This window comes from Triticum urartu, chromosome 1 (genome assembly GCF_003073215.2).
Source record: "Triticum urartu cultivar G1812 chromosome 1, Tu2.1, whole genome shotgun sequence".
Lineage (NCBI taxonomy): Eukaryota > Viridiplantae > Streptophyta > Magnoliopsida > Poales > Poaceae > Triticum > Triticum urartu.
The window spans coordinates 396,128,578-396,141,377 of NC_053022.1; positions in this window are offsets into that span (position 1 = coordinate 396,128,578).

A 12,800-nucleotide genomic window follows, 5' to 3' on the forward strand; every position below is an offset into this window, starting at 1 on the left:
GGCTTCGTTCCTTGTTCGTGTATTACACCACAATATGCACCATATTGACTTAAGCGATTTGCAAGGTGGGTTGCCTGGCTCCTGTGCTTACCCCTACGTTCCCGATTGTTTGGCTAGGGAGTAAAGGGAGCACCTCTGCGATTGTCACGACCGGGTCCTCCGAGCTCTGACCTCAGACTGGGTGAAGCCGAAAGCTAGCGCTCTTATTGTTTTCAATCATGGTCGGCACACAACGGAACTCATGAGTACAAAAAATCTATTGCACAAGTCTCATAGTAATAATGAGCACTGAAGAAAGGTATCGGCGGGGTACTATTTTCTTCGAAGATGCTTCTTACACTTCGCCTGTAATATAGCATAAGTTCCCTGAGCATGCTTTGTCTGTTACAGCCTTATGGCCCGGTTGCCTGGTTATCGAAAACACTGTCGATATTCTCGACAGGTGGAGTACATAACACTTTTTGGTCCTTGACCGAAGAGGGAGAAGCCGACGGTCCGTTAAGACACATTTAATGTTTGGTTGAACAAAGATATGATATAAGTACTTCGGTACATACAATCATTATACATAAAATCTTTTACCCAAGTCACTTGGGGGCTCTTAAAATTTATATGAGCTATTTTATAGTAAATGTGTTTTCTTCTTGGTCGTTGCAAAGTCTTTTTCTATCGCTCCTTTTTCGACGTGAGTGTGTGGTCAATAGCCAGATAACCCATTTTCTCTCTAGTGACCGCTCGAGTTTAGTTCGCTAAACTGGTCTAACGAGAAGCACTCCGCCTTCGGGATAGGAGGCTGCTGCCGTAGGCTGACCCGCTTGAAGTCTTGAGATCGGATGTGTAATTTTAAAGCACGATAGAAGCACTCTTTTTTTTCTTCTAAGACCAATTTTCGGACTGGCACCGAACACTTGATCTTGTTCGGACGTCAAGTTTTTACTGACGTTTTTTTGGTTTTCCAAGCTTATGGCACTTTTAAACTATTTGTGTGTTTTCAGCACAAGTCTCGCAGTGCAATGCCGGACACCTTTATAGATTCGGCAAAAATATTCTCAGATATTGCTATATATGCATCGGTTTCGAATTGTGTCTTCGGTCAATAGTTGGGTTGCCCGGCTCCTGCACTTGCTTCCTACGTTCCGCTTTGTTCGGCTAGGCGTGCAAAGGGAGAACCACTGTGATTGTGCTTCCAGCTCACACGGTTAAGCACCTCAGTGGAGAAAGCCGAAAACTGACTGACACAATAAGCGTAAACTGGTCAGCGATCCGATGGCTGTGTTAAATGACGGGCCACTCATAACAATGGCCGAAGTGTTTACGGCTTGACCTCGACTGTCGCCAAACACTACCGGGGGCTATTAACTGACCTCCCAAACTAAATCCTTGATATTTTTGCTCTTACATTAGAGCTGAGGTTTCATGATCATGCTTAGCATGACAACCCAAAGAAAGGAACCGATAGCGGGACTATTTTCTTTGGAAGACATTTCTTCTGTTAAACAGTAATATAACATATCTCTCTGCATACCTTTGTTTATAAAACCATATGGCTAGATTGCCTTGTTTGTCATAAATCTTTGCCCTCATAAAGGCTTTATAAAGTAGGACAAACACTCCTCGACTACTGTCCAAGGAGGTGGAAGCCGATGGTCGGTCAACAAAGTTTTGTACAATGCGGATCCGAGCATTAATGACGTAAAGTACTTGGATACATAGAGTCATTACACATAATTTGTAATTTTACTATGGATATCGATCCTTAATTCGGCCACCCGTGCCCGCATTAAGGCTTGGGGGCTACTGGGCTTCGGGCTAATTATTTACAAATATTAAAGGGGCACATCGATCCCCTGATCTGGTGTTGCCACCTGACCAGTGTCTCGGGGGCTACTGCATTGCCTATCCAATGCAGAAAATTTTAAGTGCAATACAGTTTTCGAGGAGATTTTGATCCTCAGGTTGGTCGGCCGCACCCAACCTGAGTCTCGAGGACTGAGCATGCCGCTTTTTGTGTCCCGAAGTATCCTGCCGAGCTAGGACTTGATCCTCAGGCCGATTTTACAAATCAACCTGAGTCTCAGCGGCTACTGGGATCAGCGGTCTTACGTCATCCTTCAGGTGCATCTCGGGTTTTAAACCTATACACACCTTGAGGGCTACTGGCCATATATCTCGGCAGAGAATAAATTGCAATAATAAAAAAATATTGACAAAAAATTGGCCCACAGTCGGGGTGGTGCACCACCTCGGAAGCAGTCCGGCATAAAGCTCGGGCGCTAGTGGATGGCTCCATAGAGGGCATTTCCGGCATTAAGCTTGGCTAAACTCCTTCAACTTTTTTGAACCAAGGTGATATGACACCTCGGATATAGTCCGGCGTTGGAGCTCGGATACAGTCCGGCATTGGAGCTTGGACATAGTCCAGCATTGGAGCTCGGATACATTCCGGCGTTGGAGCTCGGAAGCGGTCCGGCATTGGTGCTCGGCCGCAAAAGATACCTCGAATGCAGTCCGGCGTTAGAGCTCGGATGCAAGAGGACACTGCCTCCCGGGAACAACCTCAAACCCGAGGTGTGGCATAAAAATAACAAGGCATTGATAAAGGCCGGAAATTTAAAGGGGCTCCTCGGATACCCGACATGTAAACTCGCCGAATGCATTTCGGCGATCCTCAAGATCGAAGATGAGAAGATTTGTTGAACCAGTTTTCAAGACCGTCAACCGAACATGAAGAACAGTTCAGAAGAATCGAGGAGCGTCCCTAACTTGAAGACCGGTTCAGGGGGCTACTAACGGTGTCCTGGACTAGGGGGTACTCATCACATCGTCTCCCGGTCAATTGGATTGGGCTGAGGACCCCCATGGCTACATACTCATGGGCCAGTTCAGACAGCTGCCGCATACAAGGAAGATTCCACAAGACTTGGCGATCAAGACAAGGACTCCACCCCACAGGCGTATTCGGCTAGGACTCTTGTTATCCTAGGCCTCTGGTGCATTATATAAACCGAGGCCAGGCTAGTCGATATACATACAGAACAACAATCATACCATAGGCTAGCTTCTAGGGTTTAGCCTCTCCGATCTCGTGGTAGATCTACTCTTGTACTACCTGTATCATTAATATTAATCAAGCAGGACGTAGGGTTTTACCTCCATCAAGAGGGCCCGAACCTGGATAAAACTTCGTGTCCCTTGCCTCCTATTACCATCCGGCCTAGACGCACAGTTCGGGACCCCCTACCCGAGATCCGCCGGTTTTGACACTGACAGTGAACATCACTATGTTGATCATATCTACTATATGATTCATGCTCGACCTTTCGATCTCAGTGTTCCGAGGCCATATCTACATATGCTAGGCTCGTCAAGTTTAACCCGAGTATTCCTCGTGTGCAAAACTGGCGTGCACCTGTTGTATGTGAACGTAGAGCTTATCACACCCAATCATCATGTGGTGTCTCGGGACGACGAACTGTAGCAACGGTGCATACTCAGGGAGAACACTTATACCTTGAAATTTAGTGAGAGATCATCTTATAATGCTACCATCGAACTAAGCAAAATAAGATGCATAAAGGAAAAACATCACATGCAATCAATATAAGTGATATGATATGGCCATCATCATCTTGTGCCTGTGATCTCCATCTCCAAAGCATCGTCATGATCACCATCGTCACCGGCTTGACACCTTGATCTTCATCGAAGCATCGTTGTCGTCACACCAACTATTGCCTCCACGACTATCGCTATCGCTTAGTGATAAAGTAAAGCAATTACATGGCGATTGAATTTCATACAATAAGGTGACAAGCATATGGCTCCTACCAGTTGCCGATAACTGTGTTACAAAACATGATCATCTCATACAATAAAATTTAGCATCATGTCTTGACCATATCACATCACAACATGGCCTGCAAAAACAAGTTAGACGGCCTCTACTTTGTTGTTGCAAGTTTTACGTCGCTGCTATGGGTTGAGCAAGAACCGTTCTTACCTATGCATCAAAAACCACAACGCGGTATAGTGATTGATTTTTGATCTTCAGAAAGAACCATGTCCATTGAATCTGATTCAACTAAAGTTGGAGAAATAGACACCCACTAGCCATCTGTGTGCGAAGCACACGTGTAGAACCAGTCTCGCGTAAGCGTACGCGTAATGTCAGTCTGAGCCGCTTCATCCAACAATACCGCTGAATCAAGAATCAACTAGTGACAGCAAGCAATATGTATATACTCGCGCCCACGACTCCTTTGTGTTCTACTCGTGCATATAACATCTATGCATAGACCTAGCTCGGATGCCATTGTTGGGTGATGTCTACTACACAACCTTCTTCTTGTAGACGTTATTGGGCCTCCAAGTGCAGAGGTTTGTAGGACAGTAGCAAATTTCCCTCAAGTGGATGACCTAAGGTTTATCAATCCGTAGGAAGCGTAGGATGAAGATGTTCTCTCTCAAGCAACCCTGCAACCAAATAACAAAGAGTCTCTTGTGTCCCCAACACATCCAATACAATGGTAAATTGTATAGGTGCACTAGTTCGGCGAAGAGATGGTGATACAAGTGCAATATGGATGGTAGATAATAGTTTTTGTAATCTGAAAATATAAAAACAGCAAGGTAACGAATGATAAAAGTGAGCGTAAACGGTATGGCAATGTGTTGAAACAAGGCCTAGGGTTCATACTTTCACTAGTGCAAGTTCTCTCAACAATAATAACATAATTGGATCACATAACTATCCCTCAACATGCAACAAAGAGTCACTCCAAAGTCACTAATAGCGGAGAACAAACGAAGAGATTATGGTAGGGTATGAAACCACCTCAAAGTTATTCTTTCCAATCAATCCGTTGGGCTATTCCTATAAGTGTCACAAACAGCCCTAGAGTTCGTACTAGAATAACACCTTAAGACACAAATCAACCAAAACCCTAATGTCACCTAGATACTCCAATGTCACCTCAAGTATCTGTGGGTATGATTATACGATATGCATCACACAATCTCAGATTCATCTATTCAACCAACACATAGAACCTCAAAGAGTGCCCCAAAGTTTCTACCGGAGAATCACGACGAAATCGTGTGCCAACCCCTATGCATAGGTTCATGGGCGACACCCGCAAGTTGATCACCAAAACATACATCAAGTGAATCACGTGGTATCCCATTGTCACCAAAGATACGCATGGCAAGACATACATCAAGTGTTCTCAAATCTTTAAATACTCAATCCAATAAGATAACTTCCAAGGTAAACTCAATCCATTACAAGAGAGTAGAGGGGGAGAAAACATCATAAGATCCAACTATAATAGCAAAGCTCGCGATACATCAAGATCGTATCACCTCAAGAACACGAGAGAGAGAGAGAGAGAGAGATCAAACACATAGCTACTGATACATACCCTCAGCCCCGAGGGAGAACTACTCCCTCCTCGTCATGGAGAGCACCGGGATGATGAAGATGTCCACCACAGAGGGATTGCCCCTCCGGCAGGGTGCCGGAACGGGTCTAGATTGGTTTTCGGTGGTTACAGAGGCTTCTGGCGGCAAAACTCCTGATCTATTGTGCTCCCCGATCGTTTTAGGGTATATGGAGATATATAGGCAGAAGAAGTACATCAGGGGAGCCACGAGGGGCCCACGAGGGTGGAGGGCACGCCCAGGGGGTGGGCGCGCCCCCTGCCGCGTGGCTTCCTCGTTGCTTTCCTGACGTGCACTCCAAGTCTCTCGGTTTGCTTTCCTTCCAAAAATAAGTTCCGTGAAGTTTCAGGTCAATTGGACTCCGTTTGATTTTCCTTTTCTACGATACTCTAAAACTAGGGAAAAACAGAAACTGGCACTGGGCTCTGGGTTAATAGGTTAGTCCCAAAAATCATATAAAATAGCATATAAATGCATATAAAACATCCAAAGTTGATAATATAATAGCATGGAACAATCAAAGATTATAGATACGTTGGAGACGTATCAACATCCCCAAGCTTAATTCCTGCTCATCCTCGAGTAGGTAAATGATAAAAACATAAGTTTTGATGTGGAATGCTACCTAACATATTTATCATGTATTTCTCTTTATTGTAGCAAGAATATTCAGATCCATAAGATTCAAGACAAAAGTTTAATATTGACATAAAAATAATAATACTTCAAGCATACTAACTAAGCAATTATGTCTTCTCAAAATAACATGGCCAAATAAAGCTATCCCTACAAAATCATATAGTCTGGCTATGTTCTATCTTCACCACACAAAATATTTAAATCATGCACAACCCCGATGACAAGCCAAGCAATTGTTTCATACTTTTTATGTTCTTAAAGCTTTTCAATCTTCACGCAATACATGAGAGTGAGCCATGGATATAGCACTATAGGTGGAATAGAATGGTGGTTGTGGAGAAGACAAAAAGGAGAAGATAGTCTCACATCAACTACGCATATCAATGGGCTATGGAGATGCCCATCAATAGATATCAATGTGAGTTAGTAGGGATTGCCATGCAACGGATGCACTAGAGCTATAAGTATATGAAAGCTCAACAAAAGAAACTAGTGGGTGTGCATCCAACTCGCTTGCTCACGAAGACCTAGGGAATTTTGAGGAAGCCCATCATTGGAATATATAAGCCAAGTTCTATAATGAAAGATTCCCACTAGTATATGAAAGTGACAACATAGGAGACTCTCTATCATGAAGATCATGGTGCTACTTTGAAACACAAGTGTGGTAAAAGGATAGTAGCATTGCCCCTTCTCTCTTTTTCTCTCATTTTTTATTATTTTTTTATTTAGCCTTCTCTTTTTTTATGGCCTCTTTTCTCTTTTTTTTTATTTGGGCTTCTTTGGCCTCTCTTTTTTTTTTCCGGAGTCTCATCCTGACTTGTGGGGGAATCATAGTCTCCATCATCCTTTCCTCACTGGGACAATGCTCTAATAATGATGATCATCGCACTTTTATTTACTTACAACTCAAGAATTACAACTCGATACTTAGAACAAGATATGACTCTATATGAATGCCTCCGGCAGTGTACCGGGATGTGCAATGATGCATGAGTGACATGTATGAAAGAATTATGAACGGTGGATTTGCCACAAATACAATGTCAACTACATGATCATGCAAAGCAGTATGACAATGATGGAGCGTGTCATAATAAGCGGAACAGTGGAAAGTTGCATGGCAATATATCTCGGAATGGCTATGGAAATGCCATAATAGGTAGGTATGGTGGCTGTTTTGAGGAAGGTATATGGTGGGTTTATGGTACCGGCGAAAGTTGCGCGGTACTAGAGAGGCTAGCAATGGTGGAAGGGTGAGAGTGCGTATAATCCATGGACTCAACATTAGTCATAAAGAACTCACATACTTATTGCAAAAATCTATTAGTTATCGAAACAAAGTACTATGTGCATGCTCCTAGGGGGATAGATTGGTAGGAAAAGACCATCGCTCGTCCCCGACCGCCACTCATAAGGAAGACAATCAATAAATAAATCATGCTCTGACTTCATCACATAACGGTTCACCACACAGTGCATGCTACGGGAATCACAAAATTCAACACAAGTATTTCTCAAATTCACAACTACTCAACTAGCATGATTCTAATATCACCATCTTCATATCTCAAAACAATCATCAAGTATCAAACTTCTCATAGTATTCAATGCACTTTATATGAAAGTTTGTATTATATCCATCTTGGATGCCCATCATATTAGGACTAGTCTCATAACCAAAGCAAACCACCATGCTGTTCTAAAGGACTCTCAAAATAATATAAGTGAAGCATGAGCGATCAATTATTTCTATAAAATAAAACCACCACTGTGCTCTAAAAGGATATAAGTGAAGCACTAGAGCAATGACAAACTACTCCGAAAGATATAAGTGAAGATCAATGAGTAGTTGAATAATTATGTAACAATGTGAAGACTCTCTAACATTTAATAATTTCAGATCTTGGTATTTTATTCCAACAGCAAGAAAAACAAAATAAAATAAAATGACGCTCCAAGCAAAACACATATCATGTGGTAAATAAAAATATAGCTCCAAGTAATGTTACCGATGAACGAAGACGAAAGATGTTGGGGAACGTAGCAGAAATTTAAAATTTTCTACGCATCACCAAGATCAATCTATGGAGTCATCTAGCAACGAGGGGAGAGGAGTGCATCTACATACCCTTGTAGATCGCGAGCGGAAGCGTTCAAGAGGACGGGGTTGATGGAGTCGTACTCGTCGTGATCCAAATCACCGAAGATCCTAGCGCCGAACGGACGGCACCTCTGCGTTCAACACACGTATGGAGCGAGGACGTCTCCCGCACCTTGATCCAGCAAGGAGGAGGGGGAGGTTGAGGAAGAGGGCTCCAACAGCAGCACGACGGCGTGGTGGTGGTGGAGCTGCAGTACTCCGGCAGGGCTTCGCCAAGCTTTTGCGGAGGAGGAGAGGTGTTGGGGAGGGGAGGGGTTGCACCTTGGATGGTGTGTGCAGCCCTCCCCTTGCCCCTCTATATATAGGGGAAGGAGGAAGGAGGCCGGCCCCCTCTAGATGAGATCTAGAGGGGGGCGGCGGCCAAGGGGAGGGGGCTTGCCCCCCAAGTAAGGGGGGCGCCCCCCCTTAGGGTTTCCCCCCCAACCCTAGGCGTATGGGCCCAAGGAGGGATGCGCCCAGCCCATGTAGGGCCGGTTCCCTTTCCTCTACAGCCCATTAGGCCCTCCGAGAGAGGTGGCCCCTCCCGGTGGACCCCCAGAACCACTCCGGTGGCCCTGGTACAATACTGATATGCCCCCGAACCTTTCCGGTGATCGTATGACAACTTCCTACATATAAATCTTCACCTCCGGACCATTCTGGAACTCCTCGTGACGTCCGGGATCTCATCCGGGACTCCGAACAACATTTGGTAATCACATACAAGTCTTCCTAATAACCCTAGCGTCATCGAACCTTAAGTGTGTAGACCCTACGGGTTCGGGAACCATGCAGACATGACCGAGACAACTCTCCGGCCAATAACCAACAGCGGGATCTGGATACCCATGTTGACTCCCACATGTTCCACGATGATCTCATCGGATGAACCACGATGTCGAGGATTCAAGCAATCCCGTATACAATTCCCTTTGTCAATCGGTACGTTACTTGCTCGAGATTCGATCGTCAGTATCCCAATACCTCGTTCAATCTCGTTACCGGCAAGTCACTTTACTTGTGCCGTAATGCATGATCACGTGACCAACTACTTAGTCACACTGAGCTCATTATGATGATGCATTACCCAGTGGGCCCAGAGATACCTCTCTGTCATACGGAGTGACAAATCCCAGTCTCGATTCATGCCAACCCAACAGACACTTTCAGAGATACCTGTAGTGCACCTTTATAGTCACCCAGTTACGTTGTGACGTTTGGTACACCCAAAGCACTCCTACGGTATCCGGGAGTTGCACAATCTCATGGTCTAAGGAAATGATACTTGACATTCATAAAAGCTCTAGCAGACGAACTACACGATCTTGTGCTATGCTTAGGATTGGGTCTTGTCCATCACATCATTCTGCTGATGATGTGATCCCATTATCAATGACATCCAATGTCCATGGTCAGGAAACCGTAACCATCTATTGATCAACGAGCTAGTCAACTAGAGGCTCACTAGGGACATGTTGTGGTCTATGTATTCACACATGTATTACGATTTCCGGATAACACAATTATAGCATGAACAATAGACAATTATCATGAACAAGGAAATATAATAATAACCATTTTATTATTGCCTCTAAGGCATATTTCCAACAGTCTCCCACTTGCACTAGAGTCAATAATCTAGTTACATTGTGATGAATCGAACACCCATAGAGTTCTGGTGTTGATCATGTTTTGCTCGAGGAAGAGGTTTAGTCAACGGATCTGCGACATTCAGGTCCATATGCACTTTACAAATATCTATGTCTCCATTTTGAACATTTGCACGAATGGAGTTGAAGCGATGCTTGATATGCATGGTCTTCCTGTGAAACCTGGGCTCCCTGGCAAGGGCAATAGCTCTAGTGTTGTCACACAAGAGAGTCATCGGGCCCGACGCATTGGGAATAACTCCTAGGTCGGTAATGAACTCCTTCACCTAGATTGCTTCTTGTGCTGCCTCCGAGGCTGCCATGTACTCCGCTTCACATGTAGATCCTGCCACGACGCTTTGCTTGAAACTGCACCAGCTGACTGCCCCACCATTCAAAATATACACGTATCCGGTTTGTGACTTGGAGTCATCCAGATCTTTGTTAAAGCTAGCATCGATGTAACCCTTTATGACGCGCTCTTCGTCACCTCCATAAACGAGAAACATATCCTTAGTCCTTTTCAGGTACTTCGGGATATTATTGACCGCTGTCCAGTGTTCCATGCCGGGATTACTTTGGTACCTTCCTACCAAACTTATGGCAAGGTTTACATCAGGTCTGGTACATAGCATGGCATACATAATAGACCCTATGGCCGAGGCATAGGGGACGACATTCATCTTTTCTCTATCTTCTGACATGGTCGGGCATTGAGCCGTGCTCAATCTCGTACCTTGCAACACAGGCAAGAACCCCTTCTTTGACTGATCCATATTGAACTTCTTCAATATCTTGTCAAGGTACGTACTCTATGAAAGACCAATGAGGCGTCTCGATCTATCTCTATAGATCTTGATGCCTAATATATAAGCAACTTCTCCAGGATCCTTCATTGAAAAACACTTGTTCTAGTAGGCCTTTATGCTTTCCAATAATTCTATATCATTTCCCATCAATAGTATGTCATCCACGTATAATATGAGAAATGCTACAGAGCTCCCACTCACTTTCTTGTAAACACAGGCTTCTCCATAAGTCTGCGTAAACCCAAACGCTTTGATCATCTCATCAAATCAAATGTTCCAACTCCGAGATGCTTGCACCAGCCCATAGACTGAGCGTTGGAGCTTGCACACCTTGTCAGCATTCTTAGGATCAACAAAACCTTACGGCTGCATCATATACAATTCTTCCTTAAGGAAACCATTAAGGAATGCCGTTTTGACGTCCATTTGCCATATCTCATAATCATAGAATGCGGCAATTCTAGCATGATTTGAATGGACTTCAGCTTCGCTACGGGTGAGAAAGTCTCATCGTAGTCAACCCCTTGAACTTGTCGATAACCCTTAGCGACAAGCCGAGCCTTATAGATGGTCACATTACCATCCGTGTATGTCTTCTTCTTAAAGATCCATTTATTTTCTATGGCTCGCCGATCATCGGGCAAGTCAGTCAAAGTCCATACTTCGTTTTCATACATTGATCCTATCTCGGATTTCATGGCTTCCAGCCATTTGTTGGAATCTGGGCCCGCCATCGCTTCTTCATAGTTCGAAGGTTCACCATTGTCCAACAACATGATTTCCAGGACAGGGTTGCCGTACCACTCTGGTGTGGAATGTGTCCTTGTGGACCTACGAAGTTCAGTAGCAACTTGATCTGAAGTTTCATGATCGTCATCATTAACTTCCTCTCTAGTTGGTGCAGGCACCTCAGGAACATTTTCTTGAGCTGCGCCACTCTCAGGTTCAAGAGGCAATACTTCATCAAGTTCTACTTTCCTCCCACTTACTTCTTTCGAGAGAAACTCTTCCTCTAGAAAGGATCCATTCTTGGCAACAAAGATCTTGCCTTCGGATCTGAGGTAGAAGGTATACCCAATAGTTTCTTTAGGGTATCCTATGAAGACGCATTTTTCCAATTTGGGTTCGAGCTTTTCAGGTTGAAGTTTCTTCACGTAAGCATCGCATCCCCAAACTTTTAGAAACGACAGCTTAGGTTTCTTCCCAAACCATAATTCATACGGTGTCGTCTCAACGGATTTCGACGGAGCCCTATTTAAAGTGAATGCGGCAGTCTCTAAAGCATAGCCCCAAAATGACAATGGTAGATCGATAAGAGACATCATAGATCGCACCATATCCAATAGAGTGCGATTACGACGTTCCGACACACCATTACGCTGAGGTGTTCCAGGCGGCGTGAGTTGTGAAACTATTCCACATTTCCTTAAGTGCGTGCCAAATTCGTGACTCAAATATTCTCCCCCACGATCTGATCGTAAGAACTTGATTTTCCTGTCACGTTGATTCTCAACCTCACTCTGAAATTCCTTGAACTTTTCAAAGGTCTCAGACTTGTGTTTCATTAAGTAGACATACCCATATGTACTCAAGTCATCAGTGAGTGTGAGAACATAACGATAGCCACCGCGAGCCTCAACACTCATTGGACCGCACACATCAGTATGTATGATTTCCAATAAGTTGGTTGCTCACTCCATTGTTCCGGGGAACGGAGTCTTGGTCATTTTGCCCATGAGGCATGGTTTGCACGTGTCAAATGATTCATAATCAAGAGACTCCAAAAGTCCATCTGCATGGAGTTTCTTCATGCGTTTGACACCAATGTGACCAAGGAGGCAGTGCCACAAGTATGTGGGACTATCATTATCAACCTTACATCTTTTGGTATTCACACTATGAATATGTGTAACATCACATTCGAGATTAAATAAGAATAAACCATTGACCAGCGGGGCATGACCATAAAACATATCTCTCATATAAATAGAACAACCATTATTCTCGGATTTAAATGAGTAGCCATCTCGTATTAAACGAGATCCTGATACAATGTTCATGCTCAAAGCTGGCACTAAATAACAATTATTGAGGTTTAAAACTAATCCCGTAGGTAAATGT